General features: G+C 34.8%; 1 long non-coding RNA gene across 1 annotated transcript; it reads right to left on the bottom strand.

Moving 5' to 3' along the window:
* Window positions 1–4,378: 4,378 nt before the first annotated feature.
* Window positions 4,379–10,118, bottom strand: LOC129925836 (uncharacterized). The gene is made up of 2 exons (XR_008777556.1): window positions 7,222–10,118; window positions 4,379–6,694 (listed from the first exon to the last, which is right to left on the bottom strand). It is a non-coding gene; the product is annotated as an uncharacterized LOC129925836 (long non-coding RNA).
* Window positions 10,119–18,504: the final 8,386 nt, after the last annotated feature.

Genomic DNA, 18,504 nt, shown 5'->3' with positions numbered 1-18,504 from the left:
CATAAAACATTCACTAACCCTAACCATATGACAATCAATGACTACAAAACATTTATGGCTGCCTTTTAGCCTTTTAAGCCAACAATCAGTTGCCTGATTGCAACTTGCTTAGAACATAAGACTCCATAAAGTTATTAGAGCTATTGAAACTATTTAACCAAGCTGGGTTCAAAGAAGTACTCAAATTTAATGTTGAGATATTACAGTGAGACTTTCCTAATCCTATTTGATGTTGAGATGAGACTATGAGTGTAGAGAAAGATATTCGTTATGAGCTGCTGGCTAGATTATGCCCAAACAGTACAGGTATGTATTCACATTATTATGTTTATATTTATGGGGTAATTAACAATGTTAAAAGAAGTGGGATGTGTAGCTGTTTTGGATAAAATCTCTTGGCTCCCTATCAATGGGGCTTGAGCTCAAATCTTACTTGAGCTTAGTTGTGTTTGCTGAGCCTCTAAATGCAGTACAGAAACCTTTTTACTCCAAGTTTCCACTAAATGAGATTAGACCATGAGCATGTTATAAGCATGAAAGATGCGCTCTATAAAAAAATAATTAAAAAAATAAAGGAATACCTTGTAGTGAATGGAAAGAGCAAGGGTATTTATTTGGTAAAAAATTAAATGACTCCAGATTAATACATTAAAATCCTAAATAAGAACCCTTAAAATGCAAAGTAGCGAAACTTTATTGAAAGCTTATAATCAGCCACTACATAAAACATTCACTAACCCTAACCATATGACAATCAATGACTACAAAACATTTATGGCTGCCTTTTAGCCTTTTAAGCCAACAATCAGTTGCCTGATTGCAACTTGCTTAGAACATAAGACTCCATAAAGTTATTAGAGCTATTGAAACTATTTAACCAAGCTGGGTTCAAAGAAGTACTCAAATTTAATGTTGAGATATTACAGTGAGACTTTCCTAATCCTATTTGATGTTGAGATGAGACTTTGCTAGTCATATTTGGTGTTGAGACATTACATTGAGATTTTCCTAGTTATACTTTGATGTTTAGACTTGACTACTTTCTCTTTCTTCCATTCAAGTTTATACTTTCACTCTGCAATCTAATACTTGATACTATTTCTATTATTGACAAATTCATGTATGATAGCAATTACTTCATTTTAATGTACATTAGCTTTAGAAACTGTGTATTCATCATAATGTAGTTACCACAATGATCGTTATTGTTTACAAATTTAATTCTCTCACAAACTATGTTCTTTCCTCTCAACAAACACTCTTAATGTTAATGTCTTCTCATCTACTCTTGATAATGGTATACAGAAGTAAACCTAGATTTCCATTTGAATCAACTTACTTTAAAAGAGAAATTCTTCTTCTTCTTCGTTCTCATTGTTATGTTGGAGTGTTCATATGACTAGTTCCAATTTTGAGCTTGCGTTATATGTGTTGTCGCATTCTGTTGTGTCCAGTCCTGAGTCAAAAGACGTTGGTCTTGTCGGGATAGCTTATAGTAAGCGTCATCTTTCTTGTGATTTGGATGAGAGCTCGTCCATTTCTCATTTATTTTATTTACAATTAATTTCTTCATTTCTTCTGGATAGAGTGCAGAGTTTATTTGTGAGTTGGTTCTCCCACTCTTGGCGAGTGTGTCAGCTTTCTCATTTTCTTCTAGTTGTATATGAGCTGGTATCCATTGATAACAGTTTTTTTGCTGTTGTTGTTGAGCTTTGTAAGTGCTGTTCTGAGATGTTTAATATAAGAGGAATCAGAGTTTTGCAACCTTTGGAGGGTTGTTTTCGCATCGGTTAGAAAGACAATCGGACTTTGTGGGGAACTTGGATGATTTGCTAGCATGGTAGCAGCTAGTGCTTCCCTTTCTGCTCGGTGACTGTCCGAGAGCTCTCCAGTTGCAATGGATTTTTCTAGTTTTCCTCCATCTGGCCATTTGATAAGTATTCCAGCTCCTCCATTTGTGGTGGCTTTATGGGATGAGCCATCCGTGTAAAATCTGATCCACTGATTGCTAGGGTAATTGGTATGTAGAAAACAGTTCACTATTTCCTTGAGCTCTGTTGGTCTGTTAACAGATTTTCTTTTTATGTTTTCAATGTGGTCCCTTATAGTAGGAAGAGGGCTTTCGTCCCAGGGTGGAGATTCATTATAGCTTATTGAGGATTCCAGAGTAATTTTTTCAAGTTGGTGTTTCTTTTTTAGGCTTAGAGATTGCTGTATGAAATTGGTCCTTTTGAGATGGTTTTTGTGCCAGTTTTGTGCAGCGGTTTTCTCCATAGCTCTTATGGGTGTTGTTTTCATTGCTCCTATCATTATCCTTAGACCAATATTTTGAACCTTGTCTATTTTTCTTAGGTTGGTTTGGGCTGCTGAGCCCCCCCATGCCTTGGTTATAAGAGAAATAAATCTGAATAGTATTTATTTAGAATCTTGTCATACTGATTATTTTGATAGTGACTCCATATTGTCTGTGTTTTTATGCTTTTTTTTCTAAGTTTTGAATTAATCATTTGTTTGTTAATGCATTGGTTAAAAAACAAAAGAGGTCTATTGTTGTTTTTTTTATTTTTACTTTTTTATTTGCTTTTATCAATAGGAGCGGAAATTCGTAGTGTTGGCACAGAAGCTGGAATGTTTGCTATCAGGGTTCATAGGAAGATGGCTACAGAGAAAGATTTTCTGGAAGCAGTAAATAAAGTCATCAAAGCCTACGCCAAATCTAGTGCAACTCCTTGCTACATGACTTACAATGAAATCAATTGTAGCTTGATAGAAATGTCTACTAGAGAATCAGTACAGAACTTGTGTTTACTCACTGATCTGATTTTAAACTTAAGTGAATCATTGTTTGTATTAATGATGTTTTATTTCAACTTATTAAATCATGGTATCTTTCTTATTAAATATGTTGTCAGTGTGGTTTTTACTTTTGTCAGTAATTTGTTACATCTGGATGTTCCTTTGCAATTTAAGATTATTGCATCCCAAACCTCCTGCAGGATAGCTGGGAATGAGTATGGGCATTTCATCTAGTAGGGTAGCTAATAGAATCTGAACATGAATGAACTAGATCAGTGTGCTTGATACTCAGGGCATTAAAAAGCAATGCATGAACAGTACCCAGATGTGGCTTAATATCAATTGATAAAGACACTAGAAGGCATTATGAAAATAATTCTTCAAAAATCAAGTGTACAGAAATAATTTTTTGGGTAAATAGGTTGGCATGTCTTGAGCTTATTTAAAACATAAAAATATATTTTTAAAAATTTAGACAATTAGGTTCCAAACCAAATTGCTGTCATTCAAGTTTGTAAAATTAGGCTTCTAATTACTATTACAATGGCTGCATTGTATATATATAAGTACTTGCTTAAATCAATAAGATTTGAGCATTTCTTGTGTAACAGTTAACAGTTAGTTGAAAATGTAATAATGCTGAAAAACGTGCTGCAAATAGTAACAGAGGATCTAGACATTTAAATATTTATGCTAAATAAATTTTAACTTTGGGATGCTGTGGGTGAGAGGTTAAGTGCTTGTCTTCCAAACTGAGGGGATCTAAGGGTTCAAATGTTGCTGAAGAATGGGATCTTTGATTCTTACGATGCCTGAGCCCCTCCTGCCCGAAGCTTACTGGTTAAGGCGCCAGTTACTCGCCTTTGCCCCTTCTCCTGTTAGTGAGAACAGTTCCGCCGGACTCAATATCTGAGCCACACATGAAGGCCATGAGTTGGACTGGTTGTCAGAGGCTATTCGAGAAGCATGCCATTTGGAAGAATTTTATAGGTAGTGGAGTGCTTTCATCCATTACCACTTCCGGCTATGACAACCTTACTGGCTACCCACCTAGGAGAAGGAAAACTCTGAATTCAAACCTCTGTTGCTTTGCAGCTATACCCAATCATGGAAAAGGCTTCGGGAGTCAACCCTGAGGAAAAATCAGGAGCTGGCGACCCTTAGGCAGTTTGCAGCACCCAGTGCTACACTCTGGCAGAACCTGCGACGCCGCTAACCCCAAACTGTATCGGCACTGCCGTTCCTTTGGATACATCAGCTGCATGGAGAGGGGGGAACTGATGTGTGGGCAACATTGTTTTGACCACAGCTAATGCCCAGGCATTCATCTCACTGAGATGATCCATAGGAGGCCATAGAATGATGCCTGAGAGTCCAACCAAATCTATTGGGCACCAGACAGTAGTTGGGGAAAGTAACGCTGGTTGGTCATTGTGGTACTTTACCTTCTTACAGGGTCATTATCTGTAGATAAAAGTTGCATTGTATAATACGATTTTTACAATAGAGTTGGGTGGCTAATCTGATTAAACACAATTAAACTTCAACTATAATTCACAAAAGTGGACTAAACAAGAAGATGGAACATATTAAAACTCTTTTATTGTCTCCCCTACTTACTATTATTTTCTCTAACATTGAACTGGTACTCTTATGTTCAACATTCTAGGCCATTTAGAGTAGGGTCATAAATACAATTGACTGATGTTTCACAAAACCAATGTTTATGTAAGCATCCAATGTATACATCTCATGACAGTGACACATACATTATATAACAAATAGCAGTATTAACCTGGATTTTAATAGCCAAGATGTAGGTTTTGTTTCATTTAATTTTTTTATTTGAAAAATATTTTATTACAATATAATTATTCTACAATGCTGTCAGAAAGCAAACATCCCAGTCTACAACATAGTGCCCCCCCACCCCTGGGTCAAAACAATTAGGCTTCAAGGAAGTAAGAAAACAAGACTTCATTAGGAATGGAAAAGCATTGCTCAAGTCTTGGTTGGGAAGAGAGTCTTTATGACCATGTCAACAATCCCAACATTCTGTTTCACAAATGGAATGGGGATTGTTGAGTGTGGTAAAGAGCAGGAAGATGGCAGGAGTTCTTGGTGTGCTTAGCAGTCTGCCAATCTCTAGCCCCCGTGTCTGGAGCTTCTGAAGCATTGGAAATAGTAGTGTGATACAGACATCAATTAGGATCTCTTCCAGACAGAACAATCATTTCAGTCAGGCTGGTGAGAGGAAGCTTTTATTTTTTGCTGGCCTATAGTTTTACAAGCCTTCAGTTCAACTCTTCAGAGTTTTGAAAAAAGCTTCAATGAACTCAAAAACCTTAGACCATGTAAAATTTTATAAAAAGAAGAATTCCATCAAATCATAGCTATGTATACAAATTCAGCTTGTAAGTAAAATTAAAACTAAACAAAAATGTAAAATAAAAAATTAATAAAGTACAAATTTAATGAAACCTCTCTGGTTTTACACAAATACTTTTAAAAAAATCATGATAGAAACTAATGACATATACATGTGACCAACACAAATCATCTCACAAAAAATTACATTATTAATTCAATAGATTGTGCACACACAAAATGAAGATGCAATAAACTATAGCTCGGGAAGAATCAATTAAAATGCATTTTAGTATCCAATACTTTACAGTTTATATTTTTAATAATAACAAAAAGCTTTACGCAGTTTATAGTTTGTATGATTGTGAAATAGATTAATGTATGAACTTGGTTGTATATAAACTTTTTACATTGTCAATATCTATATGTTACAACATCTAATCACAGAAAAAATATACCAAGACCACATCATAGCATCATTATCAGAAAGACAACTACAGTGGTATTTAACATTGAAATCATGTAAAAATAAAAAAAAAGGAAAACTCCAACCTTAACAGCTAATAAATAATCAACCTTTGCATAATATACACACTATCCATATGGATATTTACTTGTGGAAGGAGTCAGACCCAAGGGCCGCCCAAGACTAACATATAGAGATGTCTGCAAGCGAGACATGAGAGCCTCAGGCATCAGTGAAAGTATGTGGGAAAACATAGCCAAAGACCGGAGTGCATGGAGACAGACTGTGCGTGCTGGGACAACCCTTGCTGAGAACAAAAGAATTGAAGCGGCTTTAATCAAGAGGGAAAAAAAGAAAGCTGCCCTGTCTGCTAGCCCTAAATCAGAGGCATACAAATGTACGAATTGTGGCAAAGTCTGCCGTTCTAGAATTGGCTTGATTAGCCACACCAGATTCTGCCCCGTCTCAAGATTAAGCCAAAACCAGTGACTCACTTGGGCGCATCCATTGCCTTTCGAGACAAAAGGAGCCATATATATTTACAACAACAAAAACAATCAAAGCTAGCTTTCCCAGTTCAGTGATAGGATTCCAAGGTTGAGTAAATTACTATTTTAATATATATATATAGATTTTTTTTATAAATTTTGAAACAAAATTTCAAACATCTTTTTTACTAACATGAAATATAAATTTTTAATGGTACAAAATACTAGACTGGTACAAAATAAAATAAAGTGAAAACAGAAACATTTTCCTAAAAGAGAAATATGATAATTAATGAAATGGTGGATACTTGAACATTCATCTGTCTAGTGGATACTTGCACATTCAACTGTCTGGTGGATACTTGAACATTCATCTGTCTAGTGGATACGTGAACATTCAACTGTCTGGTGGATACTTGAACATTCATCTATCTGGTGGATACTTGAACATTCATCTGTCTGGTGGATACTTGAACATTCATCAGTCTGGTGGATACTTGAACATTCATCAGTCAGGTGGATACTTGAACATTCAACTGTGTTATTGCTTTAAAAGTTAATAAATGAAACTTTTGCGCTGAAAAATAATGATACAAATATGTAATTAGTTACTAGCTATTTGAATTGTATATAATTATTAAATACATCTTGACACTATCATAATGATAACCATTCAATATGCCCATTTCTTCCCAGATTCAACAAATTAGAATCTTTCAAAGATAACAGAAAAAAAAGAAAAGTTTTTACAGAAAACTGATTAGATACTTAAGATTAAAAAAAGGACTCCTTATGACAAGGCAATTATTAGTTGTTGAATATAAACTTAGCAAGTTGCAAAATACCATAAAATCAGTTTTTCTAGTTTTTGAGATCTAAACATGACAGTCAGATGGTCATACTACCACACAAAACTAATAGCAGCTCTTCCATTTTTGTAAGCCAGTAATAATAAGGCTTGTCTTAAGAGTCCGAAGATTAGCGAGGAATGCAGTATTTCCCGTGGCTACACAGCCCCAGCTGTGTCCTACATATTTTGCCACATCCAGGGCAAGATAGTAAAATATGTCTATAAACAACTTATATAAATGTTTATTCACAAACCTTCTATTTACTCAACTCTCCTTGGCAATTTTGACTTTGTTAGGTCAACATATAAAGGGGCCTTAAAAAAAAACAATTTACAACTCATGTTAAAATGTCATTGCATAATTTTATACAAACACTTATATTAGAGCTATTGTTAACTTTACAAATATATTATAGTTACTGTTGATGTGTGTTTTATATAGGTTGCACCAATCGGTGTTTGGGAGTAACATCCTTTGTAACTGTTGTTGTCAACCAATATGGCATTAGATTAAACAGCTGATTTCAAGTCTTATAAGTTATATCCAGAGTCTTGTTATTATTTGTTCATAATAATCAACATGGTGGCAGCGGTAACAAGAACTATATTTAGATTTATATCAGTGATATAAATCTAGTTAAATTTAAAAAAAAAAAAAATAGATCTAAAGTGTAGATCTAGAATCTAGTAGATTCCAGAGTCTCAGTCTAGAATATTATTAAATATATATAGAGAGGCTCGGGGTTATTCAGTTACGGTAGATATACTATAGTGAAGTTTTTGTGGAAGATGGCAGAAGGTCTACTTAAACCACCAACAGAGTTAAAAGTGACTGAAGGTAATGTCAGTGAAAACTTTCGCCAATGGAGAAGACAAGTGGAACTGTTACTGTTAGCAATAGAAGCTGAAGAAAAACCTAAAATCAGACAAAAAGCAATAATATTACATTGTGCTGGACCTCAGGCCCAAGAGATTTGTGAGCAGTTGCAGCATGATGAGAATGAAGACGTAAATGACCCGCAAATTTTACTAAAGAAATTACACGACTATTACAATGGATCGTCATCTGGGAGATTTAGGTGAAACATCATTAACTATCAATGAGAACATAGCTCCGGTGGTATCACCTTGTCGTAATATACCATTTGCATTTCAAAAGAAAGTGGAAGCAGAAATAGAGACATTAGTAAAAAGGAAAATATTAATTCCTGTAAATGAGCCAACAGATTGGGTCAGCCAGATGGCTGTGGTTCAAAAGCCAAATGGGGATTTAAGGATCTGCATTGACCCAAGACATCTAAACACTGCTTTAAAAAGAGAACATTTTAAGTTACCAACTTTGGAAGCTGTAATGCCACAGTTCCTAAATGCTAAAATATTTTCTAAATTGGACGTAAAGGAGGCTTACTGGCATGTACGTCTAGATGAAAAGTCTAGTCTACTAACAACCATGATCACACCATATGGGCGGTACAGATGGTCAAGACTTCCTTTTGGACTAAGTGTAAGTGGAGAAATATTCCAGAAGAAGTTAACAGCATTGTTAGGATTAGAAGGATGCATTAATGTGGCTGATGATATCGTGATTGTGGGATGTGGTCAGTTCAAAGAAGAAGCAGAAAAAGATCACTCTGACAAACTGAAGAGATTAAGAGAGAAACACATTAAATCAAATGAAACGAAAACAGTATAGAAACAAGACCAGATAAGTTTCATGGGACACTGCATTAGTGCACAAGGCATAAAGCCTGACTGTCGCTACCTGGTTTTGGCTGTAGGCGTGGCGACGTGGATGTGTCCGTGTGTTGTAGGTACCTCTTCTGGTACGGCTATAATACTCCTCTTAACGATGTACTTTATTAGACGCACTGGATTTGCAAGTGCGCAACAATACTAGTATACTAAAGTCTCCAACGACAACATTTAGAATTACTGATAAACACACTGGTAGCAGACGTGAAATTTATTATATATATAGATAAATTACAAAAGATATTGGCGACTTCAGCCGTCACAAAATATAGACCAATAAATACTGGCTGCTCATGCCATGTAGAACAAGCAATCACATCAATAAAATGTTCACAATATAAGTCCGAAGAAATCTCTCAAGTTAACATAAGATCAAATTCATTAAGGTACATATTACAGACAGAGAAAATCGTACATCCACTCTCTGCTGGAGTTCTTTACTAACTGTCTAACATTGACCCTTATTTCAGAGTCCTTTAACTTATTCACATAACCTCGTGCTTGCCCGCACGGAATATTACAATAGGTGACTGAGTGTCACTTCATGTCACAGAGGTTCTAAAACTGGACTGTGACATACGCCCCACACTCCAAAAAGATTTTTGTCCAAAAATCTTTGACAAGTATATTTAACATCAATATCACTGTAAAAATATATATATGAGCTTAGTACCTTATTCCATGAAGTGCTGTAAGTTCACTTCAATTGCTCATATCATCTTATATAATCTTAGTAATTATGTATAACATCATATAAATTACTGAGTCCAAAATGTATAATCATTTATATACTTAATTCACTGAGAGCAAAATCACTGAAATGTCACACTAATTGTAATGAAAAGTACCTCCATCAAGTGTTTACAAGCTTTATGCATACATTTGTACTGAAAGAAAAAATTTTTTTGTACAAACAATCACATGCTAATCAATATAAAAAAGGAAAAAATATACAAGTTATTCCACATCCAATGTTTTACTATAATTATAGATGTACAACATTATCAATGTGTATCATTTGACACACTGAGTAAATTTACTTAAAATGAATACAGAAAAAAATTTCATATTTATTTACAATACTGATGTGTTGTGTCAATATATCATACTAAGTTTTGCCATCATCAAAAGGAAAAAAAATTCAGAGACATGTCAATCCAGTTCAAGGTTGACCTTGCATAAGACTACTATAAATAGTCTTGAGTGTAGTATTGAAGTACCATAGTAAACAAATTTCCATGTTTATAAACATTCATTGTAGTATTCAGGTGTGTAAAAAATTTTAAATATTTACATCTGTGAGTTGTTTTGAAAAAAAAATATAGGTCAACAGTTCAAGTAGTTCACTGTTGTTTACATCTCATTGTTTACATTGCTGTGCATGATCAATAATAAAATACAATATGTACACACAAAATAAACACATCTGGTATTACAAGTTGACAATAAAATACAATGAGCAAATAGATGATCTGTTATTGATCATAAGCATAAATGTCATCATGACCCAAAAGAAAAGTGTAACAATAAAGTGTCATGACTTGTTTGAAAAATGTGTAGAATGTTAATTTGACTTAGTTGACTACTGCTACTTGTTTCTAAGTGATTTGTACCGCTTATTTACTCTATCAGAATGTCCTGGCTGATGTGTTTAATGTCATTATTTCAACTTGCTTCATTTTCATGTATTATGTATCTGGATAGAAAGTCAGCTATTACATTTTCATGTCCTGGAATGCTTTGTAAATCAAATTTGTAATCTGAGAGAATGAGTGTCCATCTGTTTATCCTGTCATTTTTTAGCTCTTTTCTTTTTAGTGCCAGTAATGGTTTATGATCACACTTGATGCTAAAAAATCTTCCTAGCAAGTAATTCTTGAGTTTTACAACTGACCATACAATGGCTAATAATTCTTTCTCAATCACTGAGTATTTTCTTTCTGTTTCAGTCAGTGTTCTACTGATGTGTATTATTGGCTTAAAAAATGACTCTCTTTGCTGTAGTAAGCATGCCCCAATACCAGTGTTGGAGGCATGTGTATAGTGATAGTGTTGATGTTGGGTCAATACTGGCTAATTCTAGTTTCTCATTAAATTTGTCTTTTAAGTTGCTTAATGCTAGTCTACTTTTTTCATCCATACAAATTGTGTTTACATGCTTCTTTTTAGTAAATTCAACAAGGGGTTCAATTATCTGTGCATAATTTGGAATGAACTTTCTATAAAAGTTGCAAAGTCCTAATAATGATCTCATGTCTTTCTTAGTCCTAGGTTCTTTTATGTTTTTAATCTTTGTTAGGTTTGTTTCAGTGGGTGTAATTTTGTCATTGGTAATGCAATATCCTAAGATTTCAGGCTTGGCTAGGTTTAATTTCTTGGGGGCTAATGTCATGTTGTGTGTTCTTAGTCTTGAAAATATTTGCTCTAGTACATGAATGTGTTCCTGTTGTGAGTTGGTGAAAACACAAATGTCATCTACATAAGACAATACATTATTTATGCCTTCTAATAGTTTTGACATGCATTTCTGAAATGTGGCTGTACTATTTATTAAGCCGAATGGCATGACATTCCAGACATAGATACCTTCCAGGCCTGGCATAGTGCATTTGAATGCTGTATATTCCTTAGAGTCAGGGTCCATTTTAATCTGCCAGAAACCTCTTAAGTCCATTGTTGTGAATAGGGATGATTTACTTAAAGTTGTAATTATGCTGTCAGTGTCTGGTAGGGGTTCTGGGTCTATGATTGTGCATTTGTTTATTTCTCTAAAGTCACAGCAGATTCTTACTCCACTGTCTTTCTTTTTTACAATGACCATGGGTGATGCATATTTACATGTTTCAGATCTCTCTATCTTCCCATCTTTAATTAAGTTGGTCATTTCTGTCCTAACTAAGTCCTCATATGCTTTGGGGATACTATAGGCTTTCGTCTTAGTTGGTAGTGCTTTGTTGAGTTTTATTGTGTGTTCTATCAGATTGGTACATCCTAGCTTTTGTGTAATTACATCACTATATTAACTGTCAAATTCTGTAACATATCATTTTCAATGTTTGGACTACTGTTGTGTGTGGTGTTTATGGTGCTTACTATATGTTCTTGTATGTTGTGTTTGGTTTCTACATCAGGTTCAATTATATCTGTGTCAGTTATTTGTCTCTTATCCAATTTAACAAGTTTGTCAATATTGAGTTTGCATTCTCTACCATCTTTATCAATGATGTACACTTTGTTATTAATTCTCTCTACAACTTTAAATGGTCCCTCATTCTTATCTTTACAGTGTTTGTTTTCTATCTTAACAAAAACTTGGTCACCTACATTTAGTGTTCTTAGTTTTCTATTTCTGTTTTTTATTTTCCTATGCCTTTCTAGATTTTTGTCCATGTTTATCTCTGCTAGTTTTATTCCTTGTCTAAGCTGTTGTTTGGTCTGAATTATCCAAGGATGGTACTGTTCTATGTTCTCTAAGTTTAACATGTTGTCGGCCCATAACTCTAACGGTCCTTTAGGTTTTCTGTTAAATACAAGCTCATAGGGGCTGAATTTGGTGGTTTCATGGATGCTTGTGTTGTAGGCAAATATAGCATAACTAAGAGTCTGGTCCCAGGTGCTCATTGAGTCTCTTTCTAGCTTATATATATCATCTGTTTTACAGTTCTGTTCCATTTCTCTATGACTCCATTTCCCTGTGGTGAGTAGATAGTACTATGGACTAGGCGGATGTTAGTCATTTCTGCAAATGCCTGGTTAAGGTTGGACTTAAAGTTTGATGCATTATCTGACAGTAACTTATTAGGGAATCCAAATTTAAGAAAAAACGTTTTTAAACAATTACATATGTCAATAGCCTAGAGGAAATGCCTCTGCCCATCTAGTGGACATGTCAATGATACCCAAAATATATTTATTCCCTTTACTGCTGGTAGTTAGGGGTCCCATTATGTCCATGGCAATTTTGTCCCAAAAATAGTGAGATTTATCTGATTTTTCTAATGGGGCTCTAGTCACTGTTTTTTGTTTGGCACATTCTGTGCAACTGTTTACATAGTTCTTAATGTCCTTTCCCATCTTTGGCCAGAAGAATTTGTTGGCTATCTTAGCATATACTTTTTTTTTTCCTAGGTGTCCTGCTGTGGGGTCGTCATGTGCCATATTTAATATTTTAGCTCTTAAAGTTTTAGGGATCAGGATTTGAAGTCTAGTACAGTTTTCTTTCCTGTTATATCTAATGGCTAAGTTGTTAATTTCTATATGGTGATTATTTAAATTTATCTTGTTATAATCTTTGCTTAAGAGGTCTTGTATTGTGGTGTCATTTTTCTGCATAGCTATTAGTTCCTCCCTAGTTATGCCTATTTCATTAAGTAATACAGTGGGGCATTCTATTTCTGGTGTTATTTTTTGTGTGATCTGGTTTCAACTAATAATGCCTCATGTTTGAATAGGGAATACTTTTGTCTATCTTCCGCCCATTGCATAACTTCTTCTAGTGTTGGATCTTTTACACCTTCTACATTGCCTATTATTAGATCTTGTGCTGGGGTGTCCATGACTATGGCTTCTAGTTCTCCTGTAATCCAGGGTGATTCTATTAGGACTTTAGCGGTCTTGCAAATATCAAATTTTTGTATGTTTGCATAGGTCACTTTTACTGTAACTTCCAGATACTGTCCTGGTTCAACTAAAGAGGCTTTAACTATTATTGCCGTGGCTCCACTGTCACGAATTGATCCTACTTCTTTAGAATTGACATAGGATGGAAAGACTTTTATTTTGGACTTATTTGATTGCATATAGGCTACATTTTCCTCTCTATGGGTGTTGGTGTTATTGCCATTGTTGTTTCTATTGTTTCTATTTCCGCTATTGTAGTTGTTTGGGTGGTTGTTTGTGTGGTAGTTAAATTGGTCCCTTCTAGATTGTCTGTTGTTTCTATTATAGTTATTGTGTTGGTAACTGTTTGTAAAATTTCTTCTTTCATTGGGACTTGCACTCTGGTGTGGTCTATATGGTCTATTATTGTAATTATTATTGTGCTTATAGCTGTTTGGGTTGTAGAAATTAGTGTAGCTTCTGTACCTATAATTGTTATTGTAGTTTATGGGAGCTTTGCATTGGTTTTTCACGTGACCTCTTCTCCCACAATTGAAACAAGTCTTGGTGTTAGACCATTTGTATTTATCATTGTTGTTGTTGTTGGATGTTGTTGCTGTGGCTGCAAGTTGGTATAGGTCTCTTTTGTCAATGGTGTGTCCAGGGTGACTATCTTTAAATAAATTTAGATTCGTTATCAGTTCAGTCTCTGTCTTGATCTTTTTTTCTTTAAGGAAAGTAAATACCAAGTCTGTCACGTTGTTGAGGACATTGTCAATAAGTAGCATGTCTAGGATTTGTGTCGGGTCCTTGATGTCACATTTTGCTAGCTCTAACCATTTTATCATATTAGTCCTCATGTCGAATATTATTCTATTAAAGTCCCCATCTTTTTTCAATTTAGTGTCCCTGAACAGCCTACGATAGAAGTCTGAATTTTTCCCGAAGTGCTCTAGTAATCTAGTCTTTACTGCCGCATAGTCTTTCTTTTGGTCTACAGTTAAAGTGGAAATGATGTTGAGGGGTTCTCCCGACAAGTTTGCTAGTAGGTGTTTGGCCATGTCCTCATTGTTAAGATTATAAGTTGAGGCAATATGCTCAAATTGGAGTAAATAGTTTTCAAGTGTTTCATCTTTTGAATTGTATTTATGGAATTTAGAGATGAATGGCTTTGTTGTAGACTGTTGGGTTATAATGTTGGGATTTGTTTTGGCAGCTTCTAGTTTGGCTAACTCTACTTTGTCCTGGCTTTCTCTTTGTTTAGTTTCTAGTTCTTTTAATTCTTTTTGATGAGCTCTTTCAGCAGCTCTTTCTTCCCTATCTTTATCCTTTTCTATTCTATCTTTTTCTTTATCAGCCCTATCTCTTTCCTCCCTTTCTCTCTTTTCAGCCTTTTCTAATTCTTTTTTGATAAATTCCTTTTTCTCATCCCCTTCTAGTTCCATGACTTTCACTAGTTCTAAAATTTTGTCATAGGAAGACATGTTTAATGCTTTGTGTGCTCAAAATAATTAGTTAATTAAGTGAGGAAGAATGTACTGTGTTATGCTTATTAATACAGTGTGTGTCAATTATTTTACATGTGTGTATTATACAATAATACAAAATTTCAATCAATGGTTATAATGTAATGACAGAATGTAATGAGAATTGTCAAACAAATGTATCGATCTAGATCAAAATTTACTCATTAGTTACTCAATTATAAACTATTCAAATTCAATAGTCATAAATATCAACATATGTTATACATGTGTGCTGTCGTGCCAAAGTAAAATAGTAAAAAATGTAAATTAGTAAAAGAAAGAAATATATGTACAGTATAAGTAAAAGGACAAACACAGAAACAATATAGAGAACAACACAGTCTGCTTTTAAGGAAATTAATAAAAAGTAGAAATGTGACAGGAGAAATACAGATATATGGATACAGGACTTTTAAACAAACAACAATATAGATACAGATTAAGTACACTGACAGAAATACAAACAAGACTCAACAGCTAAATAAATATTTTCCCACTATATTCTATGACCTCCGTACCAACAAGGAGAGCCTCAAACGCATTGGGCCTTATAGAGGTTAAAGAACAAATAGGATAGACCCTAATAGATCCTATTGTTATGATAGTTCATAAAATAGTCCCTCTCCAGCCACCCTCAAAAAAACACGTAGAGAAATGAAATCAAAATATGGCTCCAAGAATGCCAAGAGTTATCAATTACTAACTCTACTAACAATCAAGTTTAATTACTGCTATATCAAAGCAAAATCCATGTACTTTATAATCATATGCATGTATTTAATTAGTTAATAATGACTTACAGACTCTTTTCTTGTTGACTAGTGTAGTTTAATCCTCTTCTCTCTTGTAGCTTGTCAAATGCAATTACAGCTTGAGTGGTTCAATAATCCATGTATAAGTAATCCAATTTAAGAATACACGTCACTATGAGCATTAAAGTGGTAGTAGAAAAATAATCCAGTTCAATGCCATAAGATGGCTCAAATGCTCAAATTTACAATTAATACAAGTTCTGTCAAGTACTCCAAAATAATAATCCACAGTGGTTAGGAAGTTCACAACTAGGTAATCCAAGATAATTACTTACTAGGGGCTTCTGTTAGTTCAAATTAATATAATCCAGTTCTTGGAAAGATAGAACTTGTACAGTTACTTGTATATTAGGCTATGTATTACTCCTAAGTAGCCCAAATAAATAACATCAAATCAGGATATCAATCAGTATGCTGAAAAAAAAATATTGACCATAAGTAAGAGAATGTCTCAGCTGAGAGCTATTTCTCTACAAGACCTGAATGGTACGACCATGTCAAGGTGCGAGTGTGCCAATGATGAATAGTGGCGAGCACTAGTGATGAAGCGGTGTATCTGTCATCAAACGATGTCTTGAATGCTCTTTCTTTCAGACGACACCTGTAGCTCTAGTTAGGAATAGAGTCGTCTTCTGCTTTCGGTTTCACACAGGTGTCACAGGTAGATCTAGGAACAGAGTTGATTAAGTTGAATGGATCTCAGCATGCAGATGTAGAATAGCTTTGGCAAAGCTATTTAGGTTACTTGAATGATTCGGTCTGCATGTAATGGCGTGACTGGTGTTGATGTCTAACTAGTTTATGTAGTCAGTATATCAGGTGGAACAGATGAAGACATTAAACGCCGTATAAATCTAGCACGTCAGACATTTACACAGCTAAAACCAACCTGGAAATCTCCTTACATCTCAAACAAGACTAAACTAAGAATCTTTAATTCTAATGTCAAGGCTGTCCTACTGTATGGTTCTGAAACATGGAGAACAACTGAAGCCACAACAAAAAATATAGACCTTCATCAACAGATGCCTGAGAAATATCCTAAAAATACACTGGTATGACAAAGTAGAAAACACCAAACTGTGGGAGATGAGTGGACAGAAAAATATAGAAGTGCAGATCTTAGAGAGGAAGTGGAGATGGATTGGTCACACCCTTAGAAAAGATACCAGCAACAGAGCTAGGCAGGCCATAGAGTGGAACCCCCAGGGAACAAGACGCAGAGGAAGACCAAAAAGAACATGGCGACGCAGTGTACTTGAAGAAGCAGAGAAGACCGGGAAGAGCTGGGATACCATCAAAAAGCTAGCAAGAGACCGTGGAGAGTGGCGTGTTTATGTCGAGGCCCTATGTTCCATGAGGAACTCAAAGGAATGATGATGATGATGACATATTACAGACAGAGAAAATCGTACATCCACTCTCTGCTGGAGTTCTTCACTAACTAGTTAACATTGACCCTTATTTTAGAGTCCTTTAACTTATTCATGTGTTCTCAGCACGGAATATTACAATGGGTGACTGAGTGTCACATCATGTCACAGAGGTTCTAAAACTGGACTGTGACAACAATTTGCTCGTTTTGGTGCTCCAAAAATGTTAATAACAGATGGAGGTCCACAATTTAGTTCAAATGAGTTTTTGAGATTCACAAGGCGATGGAACATCAATCACATCAGATCAGATCCTGGTTATCCGAGAACAAATGGGAAGGCAGAAGCTGCTGTAAGGATAATGAAGAATTTAATACTGAAAACTAAACATAATGGTGATGATCCATATGAAGCTTTACTGGAACTCAGAAATACACCTCGGAAATGTACTGGATTTAGCCCAGCTGAAATGTGCCTCAAAAGAAGTCCTCAGACATTGATTCCCAGCACGTCAAAGTGTTTAAGTGAACATGTTGTAGCTGAGAAGAAAAAGAATTACAAACGACAAGTAAAAAGACAATATGATAAGCAAGCTCGGGATTTACCAAAACTCCATCTAGGGCAAACTATTTATTACCAAAACCCAGGTCAAACTGGATGGTATCCTGGAATGATCAGGGAACATCCATCTCCAAGATCTTATAAGATCAAGGGAGATAATGGAGGACTCTACATACGCAACAGATTTCATATTAGGCCAAGGAAAACTATTTTGAAAGACACTGATGTCTATGATGGGAATGTCTTGGATGATGATGATGAAGATAATGAAAAGCCAGATTTCTCTGATAACTGTTCTCAACATGCATCACAGTCTGAAGTAGTTTCTCATGTACCAGACAATAATTGTGATAGAAATATGCCAACAAGAACTAGCACTCGAGAAACAAATAGACATGTGTGGCATAGGAATTATGATATGTACTAAGAATTTTTATGACAATATTAATATGCATGTTGAAATATTTATTCTATATGTGTCAAACTCTCAATTGAAATTTATTTTTATTTTTTTAGTTGTTATAATATTTATAAAATATGATGAGTTATTAATGTTTGTTATTTTAATTGCAAATATTTCTGATATGTATTTTGTTAGCAATAGAAAGGGAAGGATGTTGATGTGTGTTTTATATAGGTTGCACCAATCAGTGTTTGGGAGTAACATCCCTTGTAACTGTTGTTGTCAACCAATATGGCGTTAGATTAAACAGCTGATTTCATGTCTTATAAGTTATATCCAGTCTTTTATTATTCGTTCATAATAATCAACAGTTACTAGATCCTATCACAAACTTTTACCTGGTAATTTGGAGTACTCTTGGGAGTTCAGAGCAGACTGTGTGGCAGTTTCTGTCTTCTTCAAAACAAAAAAAAAACATTTGAACTGTCTTATCCTCACTAAATATTTGTTT

Source organism: Biomphalaria glabrata, chromosome 4, assembly GCF_947242115.1.
Source record: "Biomphalaria glabrata chromosome 4, xgBioGlab47.1, whole genome shotgun sequence".
Taxonomy (NCBI): Eukaryota; Metazoa; Mollusca; class Gastropoda; family Planorbidae; genus Biomphalaria; species Biomphalaria glabrata.
Note: the sequence above shows the minus strand (reverse complement) of the source record. Positions and strands in the feature narration are given on the sequence as shown.